General features: G+C 47.3%; 1 long non-coding RNA gene across 3 annotated transcripts; it reads left to right on the top strand.

Moving 5' to 3' along the window:
• Positions 1 to 3,532: 3,532 nt before the first annotated feature.
• On the top strand, positions 3,533 to 17,932 carry LOC139828913 (uncharacterized). Of its 3 annotated transcripts, XR_011740985.1 has the most exons (7): positions 3,533 to 3,657; positions 4,762 to 4,836; positions 8,017 to 8,304; positions 9,868 to 10,026; positions 10,262 to 10,768; positions 11,446 to 11,667; positions 16,910 to 17,932. It is a non-coding gene; the product is annotated as an uncharacterized lncRNA (long non-coding RNA). The 3 variants fall into 3 exon arrangements; XR_011740983.1 differs by having other exon boundaries at positions 8,017 to 10,026; XR_011740984.1 differs by lacking the exon at positions 4,762 to 4,836 and having other exon boundaries at positions 8,017 to 10,026.
• The last annotated feature ends 3,670 nt before the right edge of the window (positions 17,933 to 21,602 follow it).

Genomic DNA, 21,602 nt, shown 5'->3' on the forward strand with positions numbered 1-21,602 from the left:
TTCCAGCACTGGATAATCACAGCTTTAATTAGTCTTTCTATTTTTTACTAGATTTTAATTTTCTGCCTAGATTTGTGTGCATCTTTCTAAGTAAGCGGCTTAAGGATGGGGAGGTGGGAAAAAACCACATTGGTGTGGTTCAGGAGGAAGAGTAGGAGCTCAAACTTCTGCACTGAGTTTGTCCCGGTCTTTGCTGAGCTATCTCTGGGATGCTTTTCACATTGGAAGGCCTTTAATTCACAGTTTAATTAAATATATTTCGTATCCCACCTGAGCAGGCTCTGTAGGAGCACCCTTAATACACTTTCTGTCCTCTATGGAGCCATCCCAGGGCCTGGAGCAGAGCCTGACCTGGAGGCTCTGGCCATGGAGATTTGGGTTAAAAACAGGAGGGAAAAGGGATTATGAGTTTAGGGCACTCAAAGGGGATTTTTTTGAGGCTTGGAGGGGTTGCTTGATGCTGTGAAATGGTGGTGACCCCATGCCAGGACCTGCTGCAGCTCCTGCACGGGCTTGGAGGGGAAATTCAGGCAGCATGTACCCAAGCTGGTGGTTTTTTGGCCAAAACAAAAGAAATTAAACCCCTGAGGTTGAAGAGCTGAGGCAGGAAGAGAACAGAATTACCACGTGCCTTTGGGTGCTTTCTGAGTGAAAACAGCTTTTCAAGGTGTTTGGGAAACGTCCAACTCGGAAGAGCATCCTTTTCAGGAGCGTGTCCCCACGTCCTTCACCCGCTCCCGGAGCAGAACTGTTGTCTGCGGGGGTGTGAGACAGAAATCTGTGTGCCCGCAAGTGGTTTTATTCACGGCCCAGCCAAAATCTTGCTGGTGTCTCCACAACTGTAATATTTGCATCACCTTTTCTGATCTCTTTCACGTCTCTGATTTGAGCATCATCCTGAAGCAAAGCCCTTGCAGTCGCAGTGCCTCAGTTTCCCTTTTAGTGCCAGGTTTGCTCCCTCACCCCTGCCCATAAAGCTACCCATGCCAGCTCAGTTGCAGAATCCAGACACCCCATAAACACCCCAAATAAGCAATACAGAGAAAAACTGTTAAATTTACCCAAACCATGATCAGCTATGCCTGGAACATATTTCTCAGCCTTTTCTCTTTCCCCTCTGCCTGTCTGCTCCCAGCTGGGCTGGGAACAGGGCTCAGCCACAGCGATGCCCCACGCCGCTCATATTTAGGGTGACGTTTCCCACGGAGGGGAAAGATCCTGCACCGTGCCGTGTGTTTGCATGCAAAGGGAGTAAGATGCAGGAAATAAACACAGCGCTGGCATCCCCCTCCTCTTGCACAGGTAATTTATTCCGTGGATTTCACGCTGCACAAAGCACCTGGAAAATAGCTGTGTGGGCTTTCCATATGGGTTGCTATTATTTTCCAGGGTACAGAAAACAGATTGTTGGAAGAACTCCCTGTTCTGTGGCTTGTGCTATTTTATTTTATTATTTTTTTGAAGAGCAGAGCAGCAGTCAGTGCTGTTTCCTCCGCTGAATGTTGTTTAGAGATTGCTCCTAGTGCAACTGGAAGCAGGAAAAGGCTTTGAGTTTTTAATTAAAAGCTGCAATCTGCTCTGTCCTCTAAATGCAAAGTCTCACCTACAGGATGGAGAAAAAAGGAAAAGGATGATAATTTTAAAAAAATTCAGTTTTACGCCATGAGGAGGGGCTGAGATTGAACTGTGGGGTTCGTCCTTGCAAACCGAGTCACGTCACTCCTTGGGGATCTCGGCGGCAGCTTGGGGTGGTTTTGGGAAACCCACGGCTGGCAAATAAATAGATCACTGATATATTTATTCTGATATGGGTACTTTTCTTGAGTACGAGCTTGGGCCTGATCCGGCCGAGCCCCCCGGCCTCACCCTGAGGCTGTTTGCGTCTCCTCGGAGCGGGAAGCACAGATGTTTCCCCTCCTCGCCGGTGGTTCGGCAGCATCCATGCATGGCTAAAGAGGTCAGCTTGCTTTTAAGCACATCGCCGAGCATCTCCAGCTCCCCCGAGATGAACCGAGAGGAACCCGTGGGGATGGGACGGAGCTTCCACCGTGGGGGCTGAAGATGCTGGAGGACATGGGGGGTCTCCAGGTGGATGCGGTGCTGGGAAGACAGGGGTGAAGGGATGCTCTGGCTCCATAATCGGGGAGTTTCGCTTTGCAGTTTGCTGGCTCCGAGGCAGGGAGAAGGTGGGGCTCCTATATTTGGCGCTGGGGAGCGTGTCTGGCTCTGCCTGTCGTCCCTCCATCTGCGACGTCTGGCTTGTTGGGGTGGGGAGCGCCCGGCTCGGCACTTTCCTCGGGAAGCAGAAGCTTTGGGAAGTCATATAAGGATGTGTTTTGTTTTTCTTTCCCCCTTTGCTGATGCTGGGAAAATGCTCCAGCCCCTTCTTGGCCACTGCAATTCTCTCACTGTGACTGTCTACTGACCTCCCTGATGGGGGACCCATGTCCCCAGGGTGGTCTTATGTTCCCTGGGGGATGCTGTGCCCATCTAGTCCCATAAATGTCACCGTTTGGTAGAATAAAAGAGGAAAGAGCAAGGCAATGAAGGGGAAAAAGAAAAATCTCTAGAACTGAAAATAAAAGGAAGATGCTAATAAGGGTATTTATAGCCCCTTGTATCCCATTGAGCTCATTTTGCTGCGGTCAGAAATGTGTTTGGCTTCTGTTTTCATGGGCTTGATCCTGAGTCTTTAGGGTGACCTTTGGTCACGGCTTTGCGCTTTTTCTGGCAAACCAGAGCTGGGGATGTACAAAATAGGGTGAGACCATGGATACGTTCATGAGGACAAGGTGAGAGGCAGCTTTTTATATTAAATCTCCAGCCCTCTTCAGATTAATTTTCCCTTAAAACCCTCCGGAGGGATTGCAGGGGGAAGGATGGAGAGGTGTGGGGAAGGGGAGCCCTGGCTGAGTCCTGCATCTTTCCCACCCCAGGCTGCATCCATCCATCCATCCGTCCATCCATCCTTCCTTCCCACCCCAGCCTGCACCCCTGGACACTGGACCCCAGACCCCAAAACCTGCTCAGGGCCTCTGGGTCAGGCTTGTTGGGGTTCAGCTGCCTATAGGGTGGGATTTTGGGCTTCCCCCAGCCCTTCTGCACGTGATGTCTCACAGCAAAGCAGCTTTGCAGGGGAGTTGATCCCCTCCTTGCGCAGCATCCCGTGCCAAAGCCTGGCTGAGACCTGAGCCTGGGGGGAAATTTGGGGTGAATTTTGTGAGCAGGGTGCTTACTGTGAGCTATATTTGTGTCTCTGAGTGTTGAGAGCTGGGCTGGAGAGGGGTGGCCGTGGGTTTTGCGGGGAGATTGGCAGCTCTGCTCCCCCAGCCTCAGCTCCCCATCCCTCCCATCGCACATTGAAATTCAAATCGTGCCTCTCCGATGCTGACTCTCTTTGTTGCATCTTCAAATGACTAATTGTCACTTTTTTTTTAATAAGGCAGCATCATGGGGAGGTGCAGGAATCTTTTTCTTTTTTTTCCCTTTTATATTTATTATGACAAAAAGGAGGGGGTGGGGAAAGAGAAACATAAGCATCAGGGATAGTAAATCTCTTCCTCCTTTCCACACAGCAGCTGCTGCGATGCTCTACCGCAGCGGCCGAGACGCTTCGTCCTCCTTCAAGGCTTCACTTGGAGCCGTGCGCTCGCTCGGGTAAACAGGGCGATCCTGCTACATTTGCTTTTTAGTTGCTTTTTGTATTTTTACCTTGAACTGGCTCTGAATAGCTAGGTGACTCTTCAGGAGAAGGTGTCCTCCTCGAGGCTGGCGGGACAAGTGGGTTTGTAGAGTCACTGCTCAGCTGGTCCCCGTCTGTGTCTGGGATGTGCTGGGTGGGATGAGAATTAATTTGATGTATTTGAAAGGGATTCTGGGCTCGGGAATCAGCTCTTGTTTCTGTCCTGGGACAATAAGCAGAGTCAGGTCGCTGGAGTTGAGCCTGGGGGCTGCGGATCAGGCAATGGGGAACAGGAGATGCTAAAACAGCATCAGCTCTAGGCAGGATTGATCCTTTGGGCTCTCTGGTGAAGTACTTATCTCAAAACGTTGCCTTTTGAGGCTGCTTGTTCTTGGGCTGGGTGGTACAAACTCTGGGCCGCTTTCCATCCCACCCGCTTCAAGTTGGTGGATGAGATGCAAAGCCCCTCGTGAGGCAAATTATCTCATCCCTGTTCCCCTGCCCAAGCTGTGGGGATGCTGTGAGCTCTCTGCAGCCGCTAAAGGGGGGGGTCAAACGGCAAATTTAGGGGGAGCAGCTTCTCCTGCGATGCTTTGGCTTCTCCCTTGGCCAGCCTTGGGATGGATTTCAGGCACAGCATGGAAGAAAAAACCCCTTCTCCTCCCTTTATTTATCTCAGCGCATCTCTCGCTAGGAACTAGTGCCAGCCTGATGCCAGCTGGACCGTTTACGATGGCAATAAAAGCCAAACGGTGATATAAAATTGCACCTGTCATAATTGGGCTTGATTTAACTGGGGATGGAGGCAGCCGATGGTGATGCTTGTGGGATGTGCTGGTCCGGGGTGCCTTGGCCAAAGGGTCCCATGGCCTCCCAATGTGCCGCACCCCCGAGCATCTGCTTCGCAGGAGAATAAAATCCTTTTGATTCTCCCTGAAAGCAGGATGCTGCAAGAGCTCGTGTTTTATAGTAATGGGAGGAAACGACGGCTGCCGATTTAATTTGATGTTGTCAGGCTTTTTTTTTTTTCCCTTTCTTTTTCTTTCTGAACTTCATGGGAAACTGGATGGTGCTGACAGATGAGGAGAACTTTTTAACTCCTGCTGCTCCAGAAACTCCTTTCCTGGCAAGGCAGCCATGCCAACAACCAAAAGGTGATTTGTTTCTTGATTTTTTTACTGATTTTGGCACATCCTGCTGGAGACAGGACAGGAGCAGATGCCCATTGTACAGAAACAGTGGTATTTCCACCCAGAAAGCAATGGCCCCTTTACCACACCGGACCGAGGGTGGATGGATTTACCTCTGGTTTCCTCTGGTCACAAGAAGTGCAGGAATCTCTCTGCGCAGATTTTGGGGTGGTTTGGTGTATTGCAAGAGATCGGGCGTTGCAGACCCCTGGGCTTCTTGCTGCTTTTAATGTCTTGGGTATTTTCTGCTGCCCCCTTGTTGCTTTTCTCCCCGTTAATTCTTCCATTATCCTTTCTTAATGAACAAATACAGCTTGAGCCTGCAGGGCGCTTGAAGGATTCTCCAGCAGCTCCTGAGCTTTTGGGTTCTTCAGGATTTTGGGGCTCTTCAGGATTTTGATCCACATCATGGATGTAGCTAAGCAGGGTAAAGGAGCTGTCAGAGTTTCAGAGCATCATGACCCCACGTTCAGTACAGCCGCTCCATCCCCTTCGGAGACAGTTTGTGGAATGATACATTTAATCAGGAGTAATGAAAGCAAACGGTGTAATGTCAGTGGTATCTCTTCCCTCGCCCCCTCCAGCAATTTCATATCCTGTTGTAATAATGGAAAGGATTAAAGGTGAGATGGGGAGCGGTGACTCGAGGACGCGGCGCTGGGGCGGGTGGTTTTCTGCCTCCTCCCGCTGTTGGCAAATCTCATTTTTCAGGCTGGCTCCACTCGCTACACCAGTCTGAATGAAAAAAATCCTTCTGCAAGGGGCAGAGCTAAAATAAAAGGGATTTTGTTTTACAGCTTTGCCCCTATGTTGATGGTCTGCCCAACACTTTTAACATTGGTGTTGATGCCCGGCTCGGTCTGTCCAGGTGGGGCTGTTAATCCCCATTTTAATTTCAGTTTTTGAGGACAGGTTGAACCCATGGAGATGGGTTCATGCATCATTGATGGGAAGGTAATGGGAGAACAGATGTAAGCAGCTGCTTATCTCTGTAACCTATTAATATATGTGTCCTAGGGCAAAATAGCTCCAGGGCTGTGTGGGAAGTGCCTCCTCTCTCCTTTTTGAACTGGAGATGAGGGGTGGAAGGTAAAACCCTGTTTAAAAGAGGAGTGGGAAAAAAACCTCAGGTATTAATGCTGCCTAACGCAGATGGGTTGGAGGAGAATATTTAAGACCTGATGTGCAGCAACATTAATGATGCAGGGAAGGCGATGTTGCAAAAAAACCCATAAGGACTTGAAACCAGGCTAATGGGGCACGCAGGACCAAGCTTGTTAAAAAAAAAATAATAATAAAAGAAAGGCTTGTCATCAAAAATGAGAGTCAGTGTCTTCTGGAAGGGAGAGGGAAAGGGGAGGTCTCTCATTCCCGCAGCAGCAGAGGCGGTGAGGGAAGATGAAAGCTCCATGTAAAGTACCAGGTGTTTTGATCTGCAGGCGAGGTACCACCGAGAAGCTCCAGGAAGATCCCCCAAGTCGAATTAGCTTCTGGGGGTTTGTTTTAAAATAATCACCATGAAAAAGTTCCCCTTTTTTGGTGTGTTGGAGACTAGAAGCTTTAAATGCAGGGGCCTGAGCCATCACCTGGCACAGAAGCATGCTCCCTTGCTCTCCAGCAAGGCTCCACTTGGAGCTTTGTTGGGTCATTTCCCACTCTGAGCTCAGCCCCAAACCCAGATCCTCCAGCCCACTGGGTTTATGGGGTTTTCTCTCTATTGTGACCATTTATTTTGGATTTATGTCTTGCCATGCGAATATGGGGTCAGCACGTGGACTATGGGAGCCAGGGTAGGGTGACCTTCATAGGAGACATCCTAGTGAGGAATCAGCCTGTAACCTCTTCTTGTATGAGTCTGGCTTAGAAAAGCTTTGCTTTTCCTGGAGAAAATAAAAACAGAAATGATATTTGAAGAAGAAATAGCATCTTTAGGAACTAAGTGTGGATCCATCCCCACCTCTGCTTTGAAGTGCAGGCTGTCCCATCACCCATAGGAATCACCCATCATCCTGAACCTCACCTCGCCCAACCCACGCTTAATTGCTAACGAGCATCTCAAACCAGAGGCACTTCTTTAGGATGTTCCTGGCATTGGCAACTCTTAATTTACTGTCAGGATGGTTACCCCATGGTCTGGCTTCGCGTTGGATAAATACATAACTGACGGGAGGTGAAAGCAGCGTTTTCAACCAGCGACGGGGTGAATCCAGCAAATAATTGTCCAAAGATTATCCCGGTATAATGGTGCAACAACAGCAGGCGCCGCACATCATTAGAGCTTACCAGGGAGCACGGGAAGAGATTCAAGAGAACTAAAGCAAACAAACGCTGAGCAAAATACACAGCAGATGTAGCGTATTAGTTGTGCACGGATTGACTTAAAGAGCCGCGTGTCAACAGCATCGGAGCAAGGCAGGGCTTCGCAAAGCCTGAGGCTGGTTCTATCTCCCCAGCATGGCTCCATCCTCGTGGGTTCTTGGGTTTGAAGGAGCTGATGGGTCTTTCTCTGGGACTTTGGAAAAAGCTTATATGTGTTTTTATTTCACCTCCCTGGTCCTGTTCCTCTCTTTTTTATTATGTTTTACGCTGTATACGTGTGATGGGGGGGAGGCGGCATCCATCCAAACTTGCAATGAACATCTCCATAGCAGGGGAATCAATGCTAATGGAATTTTACTCCCTTTTTAGTATAAAAATAAGTATTAAGGCATCAATGGAGGATGGTTGGGGGGAAAAGCAGGTACCTCCAGGTTACATCAACCTAATTAGAGTTGCAAGTGGCCAGCTTGAAGGTTGTCTGGACTCTTAAATCTCGTCTAACTAGTAAGAACTGGCTTGAGTGGTGATTCTTGAGTGGTTTCTAGGAGAAATGGAGATCCCTGAAGTTTCTGGCTTTTTTTGGAACTAGCAGCAACTTTTTGTCCTAAAGCTCGATCCTTGGGGTGAATGATCCAGGGGACATAATTTTGCAGTAAAAATGGCTTCGTACTTTATGCGTTGACCATTGCCTCCTCACTCTCTTCCTCTGCTTTTTTATATCCCCTTTCCCACTCCCCCATCCTGAGCACCCAAACCCCCTCTAATCCCGGATGAGGATGACGATGGTCCAACCCCAAGTTGCAATATTACCACTTAATTTTACAGGCAAAACAAACCCTCTACCTCCTTCATCCAGCCTGCGAAACACCAATGATGGAGTTTTCTGTGCCTGAGTTGCACATAAATACCGTCTAACGTGCGGCAAAGCGTAAACGCTCCCTGTGAGCCGAGCATACGTCGCAGCAGCTGGGGGATGTTTGCAGACTGCACTTGAAGAAACATATATAGGACATCATCAACTTCCAGTGATTTATTCCACCTATGCCTCTTTTAATTTGTCACTATGGTAACTACAAAGTAAAGATCAAAGCAGCGTGCCAACATCAGAAAAAGGTATTATTTTTTACCACCCCCCTTTTGCAGAAATAACTTAGGCTTGTTTTTATTTCCTTCCCATTCAGAAAAATCCCTTTGCTGTTGACTGGTGCTGCTACAAGGGCTTGTAGCTTGCCTTCTTATTTTGGTAAGGGATAAATCCCCATGTCCAGCTATTGAGAAATTGCACCTGAAGAGTTTGTGGCTGGAATAAACCAAATTTCCTTCAGTTTTGAGATGTAGTGCAGCGTGATGAATGGGACATGTGGCATAGAGCTGATGGAGAAGGTTCGGTGGTGTAATAGTGGTTTGGAGGGCTGGAGGAGAGAAACCGGAGCTCCCAGAGCTTGAACTTGAACTCTGCTTGCTTTTTACTTACTTCTCCTTATTCATCACTGAAACAGGGCGCGAGCACTGAAAATTTAGGGAATGTTCTACACGCGAAGCAGCAGCTCCAGGGTCTTCAACGAGGGTGCTCAGGATCCAGCAGTTACCCTCCTCTGATTACCCTCTTAATTATTTTAATGATTAATAATTGTGCTCTTCCCCAGTAGGTGTAGAAATAGCAAGGCAGGTGCGGAAAGGAAGAGCACGCTCATCGCCGCGCTGCCGTCAGCCATCCTTCCAGCCAGCCCTGACACCTGAAGATGAATTTCTGGCCGGGCATGTGGCATTTCCAGCCCTATTTTGTCAAGTGAAGCTACCACAGAAATCATTACAATCCCAACCACTGTATTTTTAATTATATCGATGTATAGCCCATATGAGCAGGCAAACTTTAGCTCCGATTTGAAACAGAGGAAAAAAGGGGGTTTTAAAATATGTGAGCGCACTTGAAAGCACAAAAATTGGAGGCTTCTCTGTCGTGTTTGTGATGCAAGTAGTAATCTCTCCCTCTATGGGCTATAAAGCAGCTTTTAAGTCGTAGGGAATGGAAAACTGTGCCCGGTTGTTGTCGCTGCAGATGAAACGAGATGCACAGTCGCAGCAACGAGTAGTACAGCCAATTAGGATGCAGGCGCTTAAAAAATTAGCCTGAGGTTTTCAGCTGTCGGGAGAGTTTCTAGAGGGATTTTGAGGACAGCCAGGGACCATCAGGTTTTAAGAAGGAATTTAATCCATTTAAAAGTGGGATTATGCGATATATTTGCTCGCAGGTGCTGGGGCACGGTGGCCTCAGCCTTGCTTTGGCTTTCTCCTTGTTCCTGCAAGCTTTGCATTGCACCGAAGATGGTTTCTGCTTTATTTCTTTCTTTTTTTTTCAAGAAGAATTATTTAATGGGAAAGAGGGAAAATATATCTGGGGTATGATGCTGTGGCAAGACAACACTGCCAGACTCCTCCTGTGTGGGCATATGGGGCAGGACCTTGTCGCACCTACCCAAGCCTTAGTCTTATTTTGCCCAGGGAGATTTGTTTGGGATCAGTCAGAGCGGCTGTTGGTTTGGAGGGATGTGGGATGTGGGATGGTTCAGCGCAGGTGAGCGGAGCTGGTTTTAAATAAGCAGGAGCAAGTTAAAATTAGACCTTTAAGAGCCTCCCACGCTGATGCTGCCACCTCACCGTGTCTCTCCCATACAGGGGGGTCCCGTGGAGATGTGGGGATGGCCTGAGCTGCCCGGGATGCTCAAGCCCCCTCTTCCCTCCCCACCTCTGCCAGCACCCCGCCGTTTGTTTTGATTCACCGCTCCAAGTACAAGCTGTGATGGAGAAGATAAATTTAGACTAAATCCCTTGCAGGTGATTTTTTGGGGGGAGGGAGAAGCAGGGTTTAATTTTTCGCTGTGATGGTTTAGCCCCGGGGACTCTTTCAGAAGTTGTGCTCCTGTCCTAGAAGCACCAGCAGAGTCCCCAAGGTAACTTTGGGGGACCCTCCCTTAATGTGCAGACCAGAAACCCTGAACCTTTCCCAGACTGTCCATCAATCCTGATAGATTTTGCTGCAGGACATCTCTCAGTAACTCTTTCTTTGCAGACTCCTTGATCTCCGTGATGTCCCACATGAAGCCGCCTGTCTTCGCTTCCCTTCCCTGAAGGCTTGTGTTAGCAAAAAAGGGATTTTTTCCCACTCGAGATACGTGTGTGAGCTCCAACCCTCTAGTAAATGTGACATGACTTGAGGTAGTTTTGCTTGAGCTGATCCCAAAAGATGTTGCTTGTATGCTGCAAACCCGGCTTGTCGTAAGGTGATTGCTCCCATGGGAGGTGTGGTCCCCAACCCTGCTTTCCATCCATCCATCTCAGGCGGTTTATCTCTCTCCATCTATTTAAGCAAGAAGGTGTTTTCTCCTTTGTGGATGTATAATGTTGCTTCTTGAGGAGTTTCTGGGTCTCTAATGAAATTTCCACCCTGGGCAAGCACAGAAATAGTGTCAGCAAAGTTAAGAAACAAGTAGAAAGCATCTCACAGGTCTGCTGAGCCCCAGTTCTTCTTCCTGGGAACCGTGGACATGATGGAGAGAACGCACAACAAGAAAATAAGGTAAATCATGACAGCAAATAGGCTTTTCATCTTCACATCGAGTTTGCACCTTTTACAAGGAATTTACTTGTTTTTTTTCCTTGTGGCCTGGAAATAAAGCAGCAGTAGATGGGAAACATTTGGGGTGTTCCACAGAGATGATGATGTTGCGTAAGCACCTAGAGTTAGGTTATGGTTGGACCTGATGATCATAAAGGTCTCTTCCAGCCAAAATGGTTCTATCTCACCCATCTGTCACAGGAGGTGCGTTTTATGTCTGCAAACCAAAGACTGAAAAGGGACGTCAGGATTTATTTGGGAAATAAAGCTCTCTGTCTATATTAATTGATTTTTTCCCCCCTTTCTATTAATCTAATCCATTTATATCTATTAATCTTTCTCCTGTTTATCTGGAATATCTTTCTACATAAATCAATGCCTGTTCCTTTCTGCATTCTCTCTCTTGCCCTCATGGGTGATCATCAGTCTAACTACAAAATCTCGCCCTTTCTCTCCATCTTCTTTGAGTAAACTTTGGCTTTTGGACTGTTTTTCTTTCTCACTCTACCTGTTGCATGCTGCAAGAGGCATTGGTATATTTGCTTTAATGCACTAATGACCAGCTATTGTATTAAATTAGCAATAATTAGCTATGTTTTTCTACGGTTTTCTCCTCTCTGTTCCATGGCCAAGTACAGAAGGCGCTTGGCTGGACCCTGTATGCTAGAAGTTCTCCCCAAAAGTGGCCACCAGCCATGGAAAGCTTCAGGGATGGCAGATTTTGGACAACAGCGTTGAGTCCTTTGGGAAACATATTGGGCATGCACTTCCCTTTCTTCCTCTTAGCAACAGCTTGTTTCTTCCTCACGGCCATTTCTTCCATTGCCAAGCTCCTGTGGGACACCTCTCAGGAAAACAAGGTAAATTCGCTGAAATTATTTTGCAAATGTAATTTATAGCATGAATTTCTCATCAAAAAAACAATAACAAGGGATTTTTCTTCTTTTTTTTTTTTTTTGTTGTTGTTGTTGTTTTGTTTTGATGGAAGCCAGAATGTGTAAAAGAGCCAGCAACACATATCCACTAGATAATTAGATTGAAAGAAAATCACCCCTCTGAAGACAATGAGATGATAAAAGGGATCAAGGTCCCTGGGAAAACTTAATCCTTCCCTTTTTTCCATTACTTCTCAGGTTATTTCACTTTGCTATTAAGAAATTTGATTTGCTGATGAGCAGCAGAGGAAGCTTCCAGACTTGGGGAAAAAAAAAGAAGTTGGGTTGTGTGAGGACAAGCTATTAAAGATTCAGCGGTTGTACAAACCCCGAAGGTAGAGAGTCCCCTGGGAATCAACACAGGACCTGGGCTTTTTGGTGGAACGAGGCTGATTAAACCCTTCTTCTGTCACCGGAGATGTCCTGCAGCCACCCTCAATAACAGCAGATAAAAATAGTCTGTACCCAAGTGTCTGTCCATCCAAACTATTTGTCCATGGCCACTGGGAAGGTGGGAAGGGAAACTGAGGCAGCTTGCTTGCCTTTCCAATAGGATGCTCCTAAGCTTCCTGGAGAGATGAGGTAACCCCGTCGCAAAGCTGTGCTGGGGTGATGCCCCCTCCAGCAGGATGACCATGAGCCAGCACTGGGCCCTTGTGGCCAGGAAGGCCAATGGTACCTGGGGTGGGTTAGAAGGGGGTGATCAGTAGGTCAGAGAGGTTCTCCTGCCCCTCTGCTCTGCCCTGGGGAGACCACACCTGGAATATTGTGTCCAGTTGTGGCCCCTCAGTTCCAGAAGGACAGGGAACTGCTGGAGAGAGTCCAGCGCAGCCACCAAGATGCTGAAGGGAGTGGAGCATCTCCCGTGTGAGGAAAGGCTGAGGGAGCTGGGGCTCTGGAGCTGGACAAGAGGAGACTGAGGGGGGACTCATTCATGGGGATCAATATGGAAAGGGGGAGTGTCAGGAGGATGGAGCCAGGCTCTTCTGGGTGACAACCAGTGACAGGACAAGGGGCAATGGGTGCAAACTGGAACACAGGAGGTTGCACTTAAATTTGAGAAGAAACTTGTTGGGGGTGAGGGTGTCAGAGCCTGGCCCAGGCTGCCCAGGGAGGTTGTGGAGTCTCCTTCTGTGCAGACATTCAAACCCGCCTGGACACCTTCCTGTGGAACCTCAGCTGGGTGTTCCTGCTCCATGGGGGGATTGCACTGGATGAGCTTTCCAGGTCCCTTCCAATCCCTGACATTCTGGGATTCTGTGATCCCACCGCAAAGCTGCTCTGGGATGAGCCTTTTCACCACTCATGCTTGGGGATGCACGGCTAGGAGGCTTAATTCTTGTTCCCTCTTCTTGTCTGAGTGACACTGGGAGGGGGACAAGACCATACTGCCTGCCTGGCTTAAAAATGAGATTTTTTTCCATTTTTTGGGGGGGTTTTCTTCTTTTCCCAGCCCTTCGAGGAGGTGGCGCAGCGGTCCGGGTGGCACAGGCTGGCGCACGGAGGGCGACTGCAAACTCACATCAAGGAGTTCGGCGTAGATTTCTTCTTTTCACATTAATTATTAATTCATAGCCAGCCCTTCTCAGAGCAGCTCTCTGCCTAATTCCAGAGCACCTGCTGCAAAGCAGATTTATTGCAGCCGGTGGGAGCTTGTGCTTATATTGTCACCTTCACCCACTGCAAAATTAATTTGCATGTGCCTGGGGGGGGTCATTTCACTCCTCATTCAAAATGATGTCCAGAGGTGAATCTTGGACTGACTCCTGGAGTTGATTTGGACTTTGGGACCTCTCCCAGTGTCTTCCCTCTCCCTTTGCTTTCTCTTCCACCTGGAAACTTGCTCTTAGGCTGTTCCCTTGCAAGGAGGTTGATGGATGGAAAGCTCTCACATGAGTTTGATGCGATGGGAGGTGTTTGGAGACTGCTTTCATCTCTAGCTGTATCAATAATTAATGTGTTGATCCAGAGCAATATTATAAACAGGGTAAATACTTTTTTTTGCATTCCTTTATTTTTTTTTGTAAGCAACGAAAGAAAAACAGCAGCTGTTAGTGTCACCGCTCAGCGGGGACTTCTCATTCTTCCTGTGGGGCTTGTTCCCTCCTCCCTGTTGAGCTGCCCTCTCCATCCCTCTGGCAGGATGGGTTGGAGATGGCCATGGCTGTCTCCAGTCTTTGGGTAGGTGACACAGCTTGGTGCCTCCTCTGAGGGTAAATAGTTCTTTGTAATTTTAAAGTTTAGACTTTTTAAAGCCGTTATTTTAATGGGAAGCTCACATATAATGGCATGGAGTCCTTTCAAAGCAGTTGAGAGCCCTCTGGTGACGTTCAGCTCATTTGTGTTTTGGAGGCTGCTAGAAGGCCACTCTGTGAGGACACACGTCCCGTTGCAAGTGGTTTCTCCAGCATCTTCCCATGGACCGTTTTCATTTCTTGCTCATTTTATAATCTTAACGTCTCTAAGATATGTTCAGAAATCACATCACGGCTCAAGGTGTCCGTCAGGGTTGAGGAGACCTCCAAAAGAGGTTGAAGCATCCTTGGCAAACAGTTTCCAGCAGCTGAATCTCCAAACCTTCTGAACAACGGGCATCTTTCCAGAAGCCTTCAGTGCCTGAATCCTGACTTAAAGCATCTTGGCCTTGGCATCGAGATAGTTTTGAAGGTCGTTTCATCAGCCAGTTGGCGTTTATTCCGGAGAACATCACAACCAACATGATTCACCTGAGGCCAATTATACCCGTGGCATTTGAACTTCTTAAATATGCAGATAGGCCTTTCTTTGTCTCGCTCGTGGCCTCTGACTTTCATGGTGTTCCTTGAGGTTCCACACTCCAAATTAAAATATCATCTGCTATAACTTCAGCACCTCCTAATCCCTCAGATATCCGCTAAATTACTCTTTGAAATACCTTGGGAACTGAACTAATTCCAAACGGCATTAGCTTAAATTTGCAATGTCCAACCGGTGTATTTAAAATCCGTAGATTTGAGCCCCATTCATCTGATTTTACTGGCGTTAATAGATGTCCTGCCTTCACGCTGAGAATATTTCTGCTTCCGAGAACATTGCTAACTTTTCATTAGGAGTTTCCAGTGGGTAATGTCTCCATTTGAAAGGCTTTATTTAAACCATATAAATCAATCTGCCTCTATGATCTGTTTGGCTTTTTGCTTGCTACTCTTTGCGGTTAATACACTAGGTTTAACCCCGTCTGTTGGTTGACACAGTGCAGAAGGATGAAAGACAATGGTACGACAAGTTACTCTTGCCTGACGCAGAAGTTAATCCTGGTACAAGCTGGAGAACCAAGTTTATTCTGATCCCACAGATTCTGGGTGGTTTCCTCTCCCATCAACCTTCTCCATTGTCGTGGGACACGTCCCTTCCTGCAACCAGGAAAGGATTTAGTTTCTCTACGAAGTGATTAATAGCCCCATTGGTGCTGGAATGTACTTTTTGTGCACTATTTCATCTCCTTCACCAGAAACCTGGGCCGGCAAGGAGGACACTCTGGTTGGAAAACCATGGGCTTTCCCCATGCTGGAGTTGTTTGGGATGTTCTTCTCCTTCTCCCAGCAGAAGCAGGAGTAACAGTTTTGTCAGCTTGTTGAGTCTTGCTTTTTCACTGTTTTCATCCGATTTGGATGCAAAAAGGAGTACAAACATTCAAGTTTCATGATATATGGGTTCCGGGCCATGAAACCGGTTTGAGAAGCAATCACTTGTCCTCAGCCCAATTTTTGGAGCGTCTTGCTCCAAATTTCCTTCTGGGTTTGTGACATCCAAGTTAGAGTCTTTATTGGATCCTCTCTGCAAGGCGGACCTGAACAGGTTCTCCTGTGATGTTGTAGAAGAGGCCCTGGTGAGACCTTCTGCTTCATCTCCAGTTTCATTTTCTCTTCTTGGTGGGCATGCGCTGATCTTAGGGTTTATCCAGACCTTGGGGAATGGTCCATGGTCTCCTTGCACAAACAGGTGGAGACTGGAGCTTGAACCCAGATGGTGTTATAAGAAATCATAAAGAATCCACAATTTCTGTGATATCAGACAGGGATTCATCCTCTCCAAACATTAGCCTGGCACACCTCCAGCACGTTGGAGCTGAAATGAGTTAACAGGAGGAAAAACTGGAGAAAAATAAAAGCGAAGTCCTTAAGGGTTGCTAACCTATGAAAGCCGAGCTGCCGTCTGTGCACGGCTCTTCCAGCTCCGTGGGCGAGAGGAGCTGGAAGCAGAGAGCTGCCAGACGAGGACGCGCTGCAGGGGAAGGGAACCAGAGGGAGACGCTCTCAGATCACAAGCACCTTTGAAGTGCACAAAGGAGAAGAAATTGCTCCTCGCCCGCCCTGCTTTGGGATAGCAGGCTGACACACCGTGACTTTTAAATTTGATTTTAGTGAGGTGGAGGTGAGGGAGGGAGGTGGGAGAGAGGCAGACGTGTCTCCTGCCGTGAAGGATCTCAAATTCTCCAGCGTAGACTCACTTCTCTTTTGAAAGTCATCCCTGGGAGTTTAGCTGATGGAAGATGAAGATCTCCGCTGCCCATCTGTGTGAGACCTGGGGACTCCTGGACAGGAGCGGGATGCTGGAGCACAGGGTGGCTCTACAAGGTATCCCACACTTGGCCAACGGTGCCAGGCAGCAAAGCGGGGGTTTGGTGGTCAGGGGACAGGGGACACAGCTCCAGCTGGGTGGTGGCATCGTGTCACATTGTCACCATGGCTGATGGCATTGATAGGTGCTGGGCATGGAGCAGGAGGGTGATGCTGCCCATACCGGTGCTGAGCCATCTGCGAGGTGGTACCTGCTGCCCACAGGGAGCCATCGTGTCACTGTGGAACCAGGGGCTTGATCCAGATTAAGCTCTGGCTTAACCATTTGCACAGCATTTTTGAGCTGCCCAGGACATTTAGGTTTGATGAGTATGATGCCTCAAAGCTTTGGGAAGCATTCGAGCATCACTGACTGATGGTTTCTTCTCTGATGGGGTGCAGCAGGAGGCCAGGCTGGCCAGATGGTGGGGATGGGAGAGACCATCCTCTCCCACCTTGGCTCTCGTTCCTGTGCTGGTTTGCAGGGACCTCGCACCAGATGATGCTTCCTTCATGTTTCCAGGCCGATACAATTGCACTAAGCATCCTGATTTTTCTCACCCTTCCAGATAACCCTGATGCCTTTGGAGATGCGAGAGACCTGAGAGGCTTTGCTCCCCTCCAGGGACACCCTGTGTGCCTGGATTTCCCTGTGAAAAATCAGGCGGGATATTCACTGGGTTGGATTTCAAGGAACAAATCCCCTCCTGTCCCTCGGGTAGGACTCTGGTACTGGGGCCAGCACATTTCCAGGCTGGTTTCCAGCAGGGAAGGATTGGAGACCGCATGGCAGCTGCTCAGATGATGGAGCTGGAACTGCCAGCAATTTTCTACTGTGACCAAAAAGATCTTTAATAAATGCATCAAGGATTTATCTTTCTTTTTTATTCCCCCCCACCTCTTTCATCTATGCCCTTGGAATTTGGTTAAACTGTGGCACATTCGAGTGATGGGGACCTCTTGCTGCGCGGAGGAGCATCATCAACTGGGGGACATCTCTGTGAGCTGGTGCCATATCCCCCCTGGCCAGATGCATCGGCATGGATATATGTGTTAGTAGTTTCTCCCTGTTTGTCCCTGGGGAGGGTTTCCCACTGTCTGATGAGGCTGTGAAGACAGACAGACGGACTAAAAAGAGCTGTGGGCATGGGCTCAGCACAGGAACCCTGAAGCAGGAAAGAAAATAATCCCTTACCCTTCGGGATATTCAGGGGATGTCCCCAAAGGGGACCTTGGTAATGTCACTACTGCTGTTTTCTTGCAGAACATGGAGTTTTATTGAACTGGAAAAATTCCTAGAAGCGTATTAATGAAAAAAAAAAATCCCTGTTATGGTAAAATTGTCGTAATGGATCTTTTCAATCTCATTTCATTTTGATAGTCAAAATGTTTCTTTGAGATGTTATCGCTTTAATTTCATCTGGGCTTTTCTACTATCTCACTCATGTCTAGGGTTCATATTATATTTCACATTACGCTATTCAAGTGTTATACAAGTGGAATGTTGTTATTTATAAAAATGAAATTCCCTTTTGAAATTTCCTGTAGGACATATAATTCCTTACAGTAACGGTAAACTGAGATGTGCTTGATTTTGGGATACGTCACCCCTTTCCTGGAGATTTTTTTGATGTCACTCTGAACCCTGCAGAAGGCAATTTAGCTCCAAGCATTGTATTTCATACACTTCTGGTCTCTGAACCTGTTTCGTCACCCAGGGTCCCTCCCAGCACCACAGAAGCAATTGCTTCAACCTGAGCTTATTTACTTTAATCAATTAGATAATAAGGGGTGGAGAGAGGGAGGTGCTTGGGTAACAGAGGGAGGTCCTAGAAAGCAGGAGGTGATAACGTGGAGGGAAATGGCTACTCCTTGTGGTAGCAGGTTGCTGGGATGTTTCTTAGCTAATAGATGCTTTACCATGAGTTACTGCTTTGTCCTGGGGTGATGCTGTGAGTTATTCCTGAATAAACCATTGGGGCTGCTCTGGTTGTGGGTCCTGAGGTACCCTTGTGCCTTGCAACTGGCTGCTCAAAGTCCATTATTTCGGTGTTTTCATCACCCTGATTTGCATCCCTGGCTGAGAGTAAATCCTTCCTGTAAAAAATGATACGTATTTTTTTTTCCAAACATGCACACGAGGCAGTTTTTAGCCAGATATTAATTGGGCTTGAGGTGCTGCGGTCCATTAAAGTGGCCTGAAGATGGGTTGCAGCAAAATTAATCCAGCTCCTCCCTTAGTCTCCTAAAGACCAATTTTATTAGAGCAACTGAAGGCACAGGGAAGGGAGAAAAAAATAACATTTAAAAGAAAAAGAAAAATAAAATAGAGACAAGAACAGGTCAGCAAGAAGAGGAGGGAAGATGCGATGTGCACTGAAAAGACCAGATTGCCTGCCTGGAGGTTGGGTTGTGGGTGGGTTTTTTTAATTATTATTTTTTTCCCCTTTCCCTATCACGGGTGCAAGATAAACAGAGACAGACGGCTGGAAAGTGTCCCAGAAAGGTCTCTGCAGAAAGAGGCCAAACGTGCTTAATGTGGATAAACAGCAGGCGAAGCATCGCAAAATTGCAGGCAAGGTGGTACAAAATTAAATTCTTCCAAGCTGCTGCGGATGCATCAGGTACACGATGTATTTATGGGTTTTGCTGGTGTGGAAGGAGAAGAACCATGGGAGAGCTGGTACCCACCATCCCCACCTTGTTAAGGACTTAAACGACCTTAATTTTGCTTAAATAACCTTATTTTTGCTGTGTAAGTCATTGCGCAGCAGCCGTGCCCAAGGCTCCTGTGCATCAGTGGAGTGCGGAGTGGAGTGGACAGCCAGAAAACATGGATTTTGGAGGTTATTTTTTCATGTGGGCGACTTGGTCACGCTGCTGGTTGATGCAAACCTCCAGAAAATGTATCTGCTTGTGACATGTGGTTTCACTCCACCAAAGGGAAAGCCCAAACCTTTGTGGGAAACCCGGGTGAACCAGGGAATTCGGGACAGCAGAACGCAGGGGGTGAGGGAGGAAATAAGTACAAGACCTTAAGTTGAACCATTCTGGATAATTTTTTCCTTGATGTCTTTTGTATTGTTGAAGTGGGTAGCTTACTGAGAATTTTATTTTTAATTATTCCCGTGAGATCCTTATGAGAAAAACCACTAACATATAAATATGTATGTTATTTTTATATATTTACATTGTATGCAATTTTATTTATGTATCTTTTATATGCTTTTATTTATATAATTTATATATATGTCCATCCTGGTTACTTTTCTAATAGCCCCGGTGATGCCCCCTTTATCCCTGACAGTCTTGTAGGGCTGGTGAAAGGGAGATCTCCTGGCACAGAAAGAAAGTCATCCTGAAAATCCTAACCCCCAAAAGCATATTTTTCTTAGCATTTTGTGTCTCGGCATCCCATACCCAGGCACCGGTGCCTTGTTTCATCTTCCCGATGTCTCCCGCAGCAGGTCCCGCTCCTTGGGACTGCGTGTTTGTTAAACCAGATCAGAGCCGGGCAGGGAGGAGGCAAAGGGTGGACATGAAAGTTTAATGGCTCCGTGTCTCTAAAGGCTGAAAATCAGGCTGCTCTGGGTGGTTTTTCTGTTTTTCTGTCTCACTCGCTGCTGATTTTTAGCATGTTAAATGTTTAAAGAGCTGCTCCCCAGGCCAGGAGCCGCAGCAGGGACCCTTGATCCGATGCTTGGGGAGAATGGAGAGATCTAATACCTTTTATATATATATATATATATATATTTTTTTTTTTTCTCTTTTGGGGCTTGGCTATAAGGCAGGAGTCCATATCCACTCAACTTGGCAATAAACCTGCCTTTCGTCTTCCGAATGAGAGAATAACGCTGGTCCAACAGTAAATAAAGGTTATAATACCCAATATAAACATTCCTCGGTGTCCTACACCCACATGTCTGCATGTTGCCTGGTTACAAGTCGAAAAGGCTAGTGGCTTATTTATCTAGGAAATATGTCCTGGATATAACCTCATGTCTGAATTTAAACCCGTGTAATTCACTCTGAGCAAACAACAGGGTAGGTGAGCTCTGTGTGATTTGTCTCCTTGCCCCCTGCAATTTTCCAGCTCGCCCTTGAATAAACCTGATTTCCAATGACTAAAACCTCCAAATGAGGAGCGAAGACCCTGCTGATGATTTAATTGCGGCGAGTGGTTGGTTTTGAGCTTATAAGCCAAGCTGAGGGCAATTGTTCTTGTCTATTCTCAGTCCCCAAACGGTTTTCTGGAGCAGAGCATCTTCTCCCAGCCCCAGACGGGCTGTCTGTCGGTGAGGCAATGAACTTGGACGGCTGGCTGGCTCTCTGACTCCCCTTTTCCACTCTCTCCTGCTGCTTTTTGGATCCGTGCTTGCTGCGTCTGACCCCATTTTTGCATCTTTTCCTTCAGTCCTTGTGAAATCTGGCCCTCCTGCTCCAGGTCTGCTGGCTTTCTCTGGTTAAATCGAGGTGAAGATCCACCCCGGCACCCGTTTCCCAGGCTGTGACACCCCAGCACAACATCCAACATATAGATTATATATATATACACACATATAGATAATAATAAATATAATAATAGAGCCTGAGCCGAGAAAAACCTTTTCCAAAAGATGGAAAAATTTCCTTGTAGGAAACATGGAGCTGAGCTTATATATTTCAAAGCCTGGGCTCTGTAGAAGGTGCTGGTGGGCAGTGTTAGGTGATTCATGGAACCACTTTTACGGTGGGTCTATTCTTTGCCTCCCAAGGTATTTCTATGCAGGCAAGGACCTGTGAACTTTGAGGAGTTAACAACATTATTTCGCTTTTTACTGCATCGACATAAGCTGTCAATATTCCCTTGACTTCTTGCAAGAAGCCGGTTGGCAGGGTTGTTCATTAGGAAATGGCTCAATAAAAGTCCTTTTTAAAAAAAAAATATTGAACCTGTAAAAGGAAGTAATATAATGAACAAATGGAGTAATACTAAAAATGACGTCCTCGGTGTCATCGCAGAACCCACGCGCTGCGAAGCGATGTCCGTAAATCTTGCTGGGAATTCCCAGCAGCTGCTTAATTAGGCCACATCAGGTAATTGATAGGTGAGGCTGTGCCATTAGCTGGAGTTGTGGGTGGCTGGGGAATCCCTTTTTCTAGCTCTGATGGCCTTTCCCGCCTGGTTGCGGGGGAAGAAGGAGGTTTGGCATTGCTGTCCCAGGCTTTTCCACCCCTCATCCCAAAGAAAAGTCTTCTCATGCTTAATATCCTCTTTTTATT

This window comes from Patagioenas fasciata, chromosome 12 (assembly GCF_037038585.1).
Source record: "Patagioenas fasciata isolate bPatFas1 chromosome 12, bPatFas1.hap1, whole genome shotgun sequence".
In the NCBI taxonomy this organism is placed as follows: Eukaryota; Metazoa; Chordata; class Aves; order Columbiformes; family Columbidae; genus Patagioenas; species Patagioenas fasciata.